Source organism: Stegostoma tigrinum, chromosome 7 (genome assembly GCF_030684315.1).
Source record: "Stegostoma tigrinum isolate sSteTig4 chromosome 7, sSteTig4.hap1, whole genome shotgun sequence".
NCBI classification, from domain to species: domain Eukaryota; kingdom Metazoa; phylum Chordata; class Chondrichthyes; order Orectolobiformes; family Stegostomatidae; genus Stegostoma; species Stegostoma tigrinum.
Window position 1 is genome coordinate 46351053 of NC_081360.1, and position 9015 is coordinate 46360067.

Consider the following 9015-nt stretch of genomic DNA (forward strand, 5'->3'; position numbering starts at 1 on the left):
CATATACTGGATGATGGCTTCACAGAACACCTGTGGTTCTGTCTGCAAAAAAGAACCTGAGCCTCCAGCTGCTTGCCACTTTAACACACCACCCTGTTCCCTGGCCAGCATCTCTCTCAGATTTGTTAGTGTTCCAGCAAAGCTCAGTGCAAGCTTGAAGAAAAACACCTCATTTTCTATTTGCAGACCCTGCAGCGTTTCATCCTTAATACTGAGTTCAATAACTTTTTTAGGGCCTGAACTTGCCCATGTCTTAGCCCCCAACCCAACACATCAAACCTTGTTATCTCTCAGTCTACCATTACACGCTACCTATTGTTAGCCACTGACAGTCCCCATTAACAGCTCGTCACTGTCTTAGCCAGATTGTTATCCACTCCATTGTCCAACTGTTGTTCTCTTTCTTTGGGCTCTATTCCCCCCGCTATTGTTTACTCCTTACCCCCTCCCTACACCATATCAGCCATATGTAAACCAACATTTTTCCAGCTATATTCAGTTTTGAGAAGGGGTCACCAGACCTGAAACACTGATTTCTCTTCAGGTGCTGCCAGACCTGCTGAGTTTTTCCTGCAACTTCTGTTTTTGTTTCAATGGAACTGCTCTTTGAAACCCAGACATGCTACTTCGTATACAATTTAAATTCACGTTTTTCATGAAGCATCAAAAGAGGCTTATCTTTGGTAGCCTTGTGTAAATGTACATTCTCAAATTCTTTCCTTCCCTTGTCTGTCCCCCTTCTATGTTCTTTATTCATTTACCAATCCTCCCAAATTTCCGTTAGCAGATATAGCACAGACTAGAGGCAATGTGCTTGTGCTCTGACCTGTTAATGAAGCAGTACCCCACCTGCACCAGTGTGTTTTTCTTTTTACTCAATCCCCCAGCATTCTTGGCTCCATAAGGAATTCTGTTGTGTTATGGAGAGTTATGGAAATTTGAGCAAAGGGCCTTTTTATTGGTGATCTGTTTTCTTTCTAGTAGCTGGTGACTATCCCCCTCCTGTCTCCAAGCTAGAAGACTGTATCTTGCTGTTATTCATTTAGCTAATTACTAATTTAATCAACTAAATAAGAACACAAGAAATAGGAGCCTGTCAAGCCTGTCTGCTATTCAATAAGATCATGACTGATCTTTTCATGGATTTAGCTGCACATACTACACACTCCCCATTACCCTTAATTCCTTTACTGTTCAAAAATCTATCTATTTTTGCCTTTAAAAACATTCAACAAGGTAGTCGCAGCTGCTTCACTGGACAGGGAATTCCAAAACTTCAGAACCCTTTGAAGAAGTTCCTCCTCAACTTAGTCCTGAATCTGCTTCCCTTTATTTTGAGGCTTTGCCTCCTCATTCTGGTTTCGCTGACCAATGGAAATAACCTCCCTGCTTCTATCTTAAGTTATTATGGGATACATTATATGTTTTATAAGATTTTTTCCCCCTCCATTTCTTCTAAATTCCAATGAGCGTAGTCCCAGTCTATTCAATCTCTCCTCATAAGCTGTCCTAAGGTTATAGACATAGTAGGCCAGGTGGTGTGCCATGTCTGCGTGTGTAAATGTTTATGGAATGTATTGCAATCTTTGACACATATCACAGAATCATAGAATCTCTACAGTGTGGAAACCTTTCGGCCCATCAAGTCCACACCAAACCTCAGAGCATCCCCCTGTAACCCACCCAGTCTACACGTCCCCAAACACTGTGGGCAAATTAGTATAGCCAGTTCACCTAACCTGCACATTTTTGGACTGTGAGAGGAAACCAGAGCACCCGGATGAAACCCATGCAGACATGGGGAGAACGTGCAAACTCCACACAGACGGCCACCTGAGGGTTGAATCAAACCTGGGTCTCTGGTTCTGTGAGGCAGCAGTGCTAACCACTGAGCCACTGTGCCGCCCCTGCAGTTTCTGCAGTAGTTGGCTGCAGCTTGAGCAACTTTGGTTTAGAAATGCTAAGGCAGTGTCTGAATTGCAGGCATGTAGGTCATCAGGAGGAAGAAAATTATGAGCTGCAGAAGGCAGTTGTGTCCTTTAAGTTAAGTAGAAAAATTGAGATGGTCAGCTCTCAGAGGTAGGAGAGCATGGGCACATATGGAGATTGGACATGTGATAATGGAGGGGCCTCAGCCCAGATTTTGATCAATAGATAAATCTGGGACTGTGAACAGGGCTTCAAATTTAAAGGGAGTGGGTGGGGGAGAAAATTCCTTGAAGGAAAAAGCATAAATCTAAAGATAAAAGTCAAGACAGGACAATATAGCATTTTGGGTAAAGATAAGCACTTTGGGACAGGAAGTCCTGGTGAACTTACAATAAAAGTGGATCAGTGAATAAGATCCATGCAAATAATAATAAGATGCTTAATATTGAAGAGCGATGAATTACTGACAAGTGGGGATAAATGGTTTAGATTTAATTGCTCGTTCAGAGACATGGTGTCAAGGTGACCAAGGTCAGAAAATAACTATTTGCGGCTAGTCAATATTTTGAAAATGTGACCAGATGAAAAAGGAAGAGGAAACCCTGAAAAGATGATGTAAGAACAGGAATGAGGGAGAGAAAAAATCTTGACTCCGATAAGGAGGAATAATTGCCATAGATGGAGATTATGGATAATGAGAACCAGAAAAAGCTGGTGGGAGTAGTTTACAGGTCAGTTTAACATTAGTTATATTTTTAGAGCATTAAGCAAGAAATGATTGGACCATGCAACAAAGGCATTATAATGATTGTCAGGGACTTTAATCTTCATATGATTAAACTAATCAAGTTTGCAAAGTTGGCCTGGAATTTGGATTTGTAAAATGCTTTTTTGATGGTTTCATAGAGCAGTATGCTTTGAACTAACTAGTGATAAGACTGTCTTTAGACATAGTGTTGCACGATGAGGCATAGTTAATTTGTAACCCAATAATTAAGGGCTACTGGAAAATGTGATCACAAAACAACTGACACTTATTACAGTGCAGGAAAGCTACACACTCCAGTTTCAAACCAAATCTTAAACAATGCCAATTATGTAAGAATGTGAGGAAAGGAGAGCTGTGGTTATTTGGTAAGTAGACTGAAAAATATGATGCTAAATAGATTGGTAGGCAGTTGTTTTTTAAAAATGTTCCACAGTAACACATTGATTTGATAAGTAATCAGCAAGCTTCATCCATATTTTAATCAAAGTTGAACCTGGTATTAGATTAAAGGAAGAGGTGCACAATGTGTCAAAGAGCAATTATAAGCTGTGCCTCCGTGGTTAGCGCTGTTGCCTCACAAACCAGGGACCGGGGTTCGATTTCTGCTTCTGGCGACTGTCTATGTGGAGTTTGCACATTCTCCCCGTGTCTGCGTGGGTTTCCTCCGGGTGCTCTGGTTTCCTCCCACAGTCTAAAGGTTTTAGATTAGGTGGATAGGCCATGCTAAATTGCTTGTAATGTTCAGGGAGGCGTAGACTAGGTGGGTGAAAGGGTGATGGATCCAGGTGGGATGCTCTGAGGTTCGGTGTGGACTTGTTGGGCCAAAGGGCCTGTTTCCACATTGTAGGGATTCTATAATATTGGGGATGTTTTAAAGCTACAGTCAATTTCCAGGGATATACGAGCAAATTGCTATATTTTTACAAGTATATAAAACTTTGGTTCTTTAGAGTCAGAAAAAGGAGAAATGATCAAAAGGAAACAAGAAAATGGCAGACACATTGACCAAATGTTTTTTGTCTTGTCTTGATAGTAGAAAATGCACATTTTATACCAGAAATAGAAGGTAACTAAGAGGTTAATGAAAGTGAGGAGTCTTAGGTAATTAATACCAGCAGAGAGTAAAGATTATGTAACTGTTGGATGTACTAGTTGTGATTTTCCAAATAGATTTGCCCCAGTGGGTTGAAAGTATAAAAAATGCAACTTGTTATTTATTAAAAGGAGAGAGAAAACAGAGTGTGGGACCATTTAGTCTGCCATCAATCATCGAGATATTACATGAATCTCTTAAGGAAATCTTTATGCATGCAGAAGATCATAGTATGATCAAGGCCAGCATAATTTTACAAGCCTATCATGTTTGACAAAAGTATTAGTTGTTTAAGGATATAATCAATAAGGCAAATAAAGGGAAAAATCAATATTGTGTTTCCAAAAGGCAATTGATTAGGTGCAGCATGGATAGAGGATTGATCAATGGACAAGAAGCAGAGCTTGGGGCATTTTCAAGTTGACAGGCTGTGACTCGGACAGAAATCATGGTTCTCACCTGCTTCTAGCCTGGGTTCACAGACCAGTACCCAAACACAGTGAGCCCCATAGAACCTTGGCCCCTGGTTATGGGTCCTGACGTTACCTTGTCCCATACCTCGACTGTGACTAGTGAAGAATCTGTGCTCATACCTCAGCTATTTGCAATGTATTGCTTACTTAGACAAGCTAATAATAACTGCAGTTCAGTTTGCTGATAATACGAAGCTAGGTGGAAATGTAAGATGTAAGGAGGGTGCAAAGAAATATCAAAAGCTTGTGAGTAGGCAACAAGGTTGATGATTGAGTACAATATGGGAAGTGAGATGTTATTCACTTTGGTCTTTAGAATAGAAAGCTGAACATATTTTTCTTAAAGATATGGAGCTTGTAAATGTTGATTTTATGGAGTTCTCGTACAAGGATAGTAAGATAGTCCGGTAATCCACAGGGCAGTGAAGAATCACTAGTTTGATTCCTATGATGAGAGGTTGAGTAAATTGGGCTTGCATTCTCTGGAATTTAGAAGAATGAAAGGTCATCCAATTAAAACATTTCAGGTTGTGAAGAGTCTTGACTTGGTAGACAGTTTGCTCCCCTAGCTGGGGAGTCTGGAATACCAGGTCAGAGCTTCAGGCTAAGGCTGGTCATTTAGGTCTGAAATTAAGAGAGGTGATTAGTAATTCAGAGGTCCAGGCTAATAACCCGGATCACAGGTTCAAATTTCACTATAACGACTGGCATAGGTAGGGGTTTGGAAAAACTGGGAGCCACAGCCCAACAACTGTCTAACAAGTTTGAGGTACTCGCCTGTGAATGGAAGCAAGACCTGTTGGGAGGAGTAGTGAACTGATTGGTTCAGGATGCCTTTCAAATGGGTGTATGGGAGGTCACGAGTGGATTAAAATAAATGTAATGTTTTTGGACCGTTGTGTAGGAAGTTGACAAACACTTCTGTATTGCCGAGAGCTCACTGATGAAGGATTGTTGGACTTGATGTTAACTCTCTCAACAGAAATTCCAGACCCCCTGTGTTTTTCCACCACTCTTTGCTCTAGTCTGTGTTGCTTTATGCTGATGGCATAGTGGTATTGTCACTGGCCTAGTAATGTTCTAGTGACACAGGTTAAATTCCAACCATGCAGACATTAAAATCATAACTTAATAAAAATCTAGATTGAAAAACTGGCTTAATTGTGATCGCTGTCAATTGTTGTAAAAACCAATCTGGTTCTTGAATGTCCTTATGGGAAAGAAATCTGCTGGCCTTCCCTAGTGTGCACCTACATGTGACTCCAGACACACGGCTATTATAGAGAAGTGGTGAAAGATGACAAGGATTTGCTCCTGAACGTATTACATTCATGAAGAATAGAAAAGTAAAAATGGAGGAGTAATAATATTTAAAAAGAATAGCATTGGTGCAAAAGTTAGAAATGTTCTTAGTTTAGGACATCAAGACGTACAATTGGTTTGGGTAGTGATGAGGAAGTGTAAATGAGAAACTTGCCAGTGCAAGTGATGCTGTTATAGTAAACACAGAGTGAAAAGTACAAGAAGAAATAATGGACGCTTGTGATGAAGGCACAACAATAATGGATGACTTTAATCTCTAGTTAAATTGGAAAGAGGTAATGTCCTAGGGGAATTATCACTGGACTGTCAATTCAGAGATCCAGCTAATGTTCTACAGACCTCAGTATGAATCCTGTCATGGCAGATGGTGAATTTGAATTCAATTTTAAAAATCTGGAATTAAGTGTTAAATGATTACCACAACTCCATTGTTGATTGTTGAAAAAGCCCATCGAGTTTGCTAGTGTATTTTAGGGAAGGAAACTGCCATCCTTACCTGGCCTGGCTTACGTGTGACTCCAAATCCACAGCAACGTAGTTGATTCTTAACTGCCTTCTAGGCATTAAATTCTGGCCCATGAGAAAGTGAGAATGGAGAGTCAATCGGGAGTAATAAAGAAATGGCAGATAAGCTAAACAAATATAAAGAATACAAAACACATTCCAACAATTGCTGTAAATCAGGTGCAAGGGAAAGAGGAACTTGTTAAAATTACAAAAAGTAGAGAGGTAGAACAGAGCAAACTGTTGGAATTAGGGCTGACAAGTATCCAGGCCCTGATAGACTTCAACCTAGCCTCTTAATAGAGGTGGTTAATCAGGTAATACATACATACATGCTGCAGTCACCAACTCCCCTTCCAGTTACAACACCTCACACACCACCCTCACCGTAGCTGCTGCCGCCCACCCCGATACTCCAACCGCCGACGGAACCCCGCCCACGGCCGACAACCTCATCGCTCCGCCCACAACCTCCACAGCCAGCAACCCTAGAGAAGACAGCCATACTGAACCCTGCCGCATCTTCACCATCCCCCCAGACCTCCCACTGACTGAGGACGAACGGTCAGTCCTTAGTAAGGGGCTCACCTTTGTCCCCCTACAACCACACATCAACGAATACCAATCACGATTGGACATAGAGCAGTTTTTCCGCCGCCTTCGCCTCCATGCCTACTTCTTCAACCGGGAGCCTAACCCTCCCTCCACTGACCCCTTCACCCGCTTCCAACACAAGTCCTCCTCCTGGACACCACCCCCAGGCCTCCTACCTTCCCTTGACCTCTTCATCTCCAACTGCCGTCGAGACATTAACTGCCTCAACCTCTCCACCCCTCTCACCCACTCCAACCTCTCCCCTGCAGAGCGGGCAGCCCTCCGCTCCAACCCCAACCTCACCATCAAACCCGCAGACAAGGGTGGCGCAGTGGTAGTATGGCGCACTGACCTCGACATCGCCGAGGCCAGACGCCAACTCTCCGACACCACCTCCTACCGCCCCCTTGATCATGACCCCACACCCGAGCACCAAACGATCATCTCCAACACCATCCGTGACCTCATCACCTCAGGGGATCTCCCACCCACAGCCTCCAACCTCATTGTTCCCCAACCCCGCACGGCCCGTTTCTATCTCCTTCCCAAAATCCACAAACCTGCCTGCCCTGGTCGACCCATCGTCTCAGCCTGCTCCTGCCCCACCGAACTCATCTCCACCTATCTGGACTCCATTTTCTCCCCTTTGGTCCAGGAACTCCCTACCTACGTCCGTGACACCACCCATGCCCTCCACCTCCTCCAGGACTTCCAATTCCCTGGCCCCCAACACCTCATTTTCACCATGGACGTCTAGTCCCTGTACACCTGCATTCCGCATGCAGATGGCCTCAAGGCCCTCCGCTTCTTCCTGTCCCGCAGGCCCGACCAGTCCCCCTCCACTGACACCCTCATCCGCCTAGCCGAACTCGTCCTCACCCTCAACAACTTCTCTTTCGACTCCTCCCACTTCCTACAGACTAAAGGGGTGGCCATGGACACCCACATGGGCCCCAGCTATGCCTGCCTCTTTGTAGGTTACATGGAACAGTCCCTCTTCCGCACCTACACAGGCCCCAAACCCCACCTCTTCCTCCGGTACATTCATGATTGTATCGGCGCCACCTCTTGCTCCCCAGAGGAGCTCGAACAGTTCATCCACTTCAGCAACACCTTCCACCCCAACCTTCAGTTCACCTGGACCATCTCCAACACATACCTCACCTTCCTGGATCTCTCAGTCTCCATCTCAGGCAACCAGCTTGTAACAGATGTCCATTTCAAGCCCACCAACTCCCACAGCTACCGAGAATACACCTCCTCCCACCCACCCTCCTGCAAAAATTCCATCCCCTATTCCCAATTCCTCCGCCTCCGCCACATCTGCTCCCACGATAAGACATTTCACTCCCGCACATCCCAGATGTCCAAGTTCTTCAAGGACCGCAACTTTCTCCCCACAGTGATCGAGAACGCCCTTGACCGCGTCTCCTGCATTTCCCGCAACACATCCCTCACACCCACCCTCGCCACAACCACCCAAAGAGGATCCCCCTCGTTCTCACACACCACCCCACCAACCTCTGGATACAATGCATCATCCTCTGACACTTCCGCCATCTACAATCCGACCCCACCACCCAAGACATTTTTCCATCCCCACCCCTGTCTGCTTTCCGGAGAGACCACACTCTCCATGACTCCCTTGTTCGCTCCACACTGCCCTCCAACCCCACCACACCCGGCACCTTCCCCTGCAACCACAGGAAATGCTACACTTGCCCTCACACCTCCTCCCTCACCCCTATCCCAGGCCCCAAGATGGCATTCCACATTAAGCAGAGGTTCACCTGCACATCTGCCAATGTGGTATACTGCATCCACTGTACACGGTGTGGCTTCCTCTACATTGGGGAAACCAAGCGGAGGCTTGGGGACCGCTTTGCAGAACACCTCCGCTCGGTTCGCAACAAACAACTACACCTCCCAGTCACAAACCATTTCCACTCCCCCTCCCATTCTTTAGATGACATGTCCATCATGGGCCTCCTGCAGTGCCACAATGATGCCACCCGAAGGTTGCAGGAACAGCAACTCATATTCCGCTTGGGAACCCTGCAGCCTAATGGCATCAATGTGGACTTCACCAGCTTCAAAATCTCCCCTTCCCCCACCGCATCCCTAAACCAGCCCAGTTCATCCCCTCCCCCCACTGCACCACACAACCAGCCCAGCTCTTCCCCTCCACCCACTGCATCCCAAAACCAGTCCAACCTATCTCTGCCTCCCTAACCTGTTCTTCCTCTCACCCATCCCTTCCTCCCACCCCAAGCCGCACCCCCATCTCCTACCTACTAACCTCATCCCACCTCCTTGACCTGTCCTTCTTC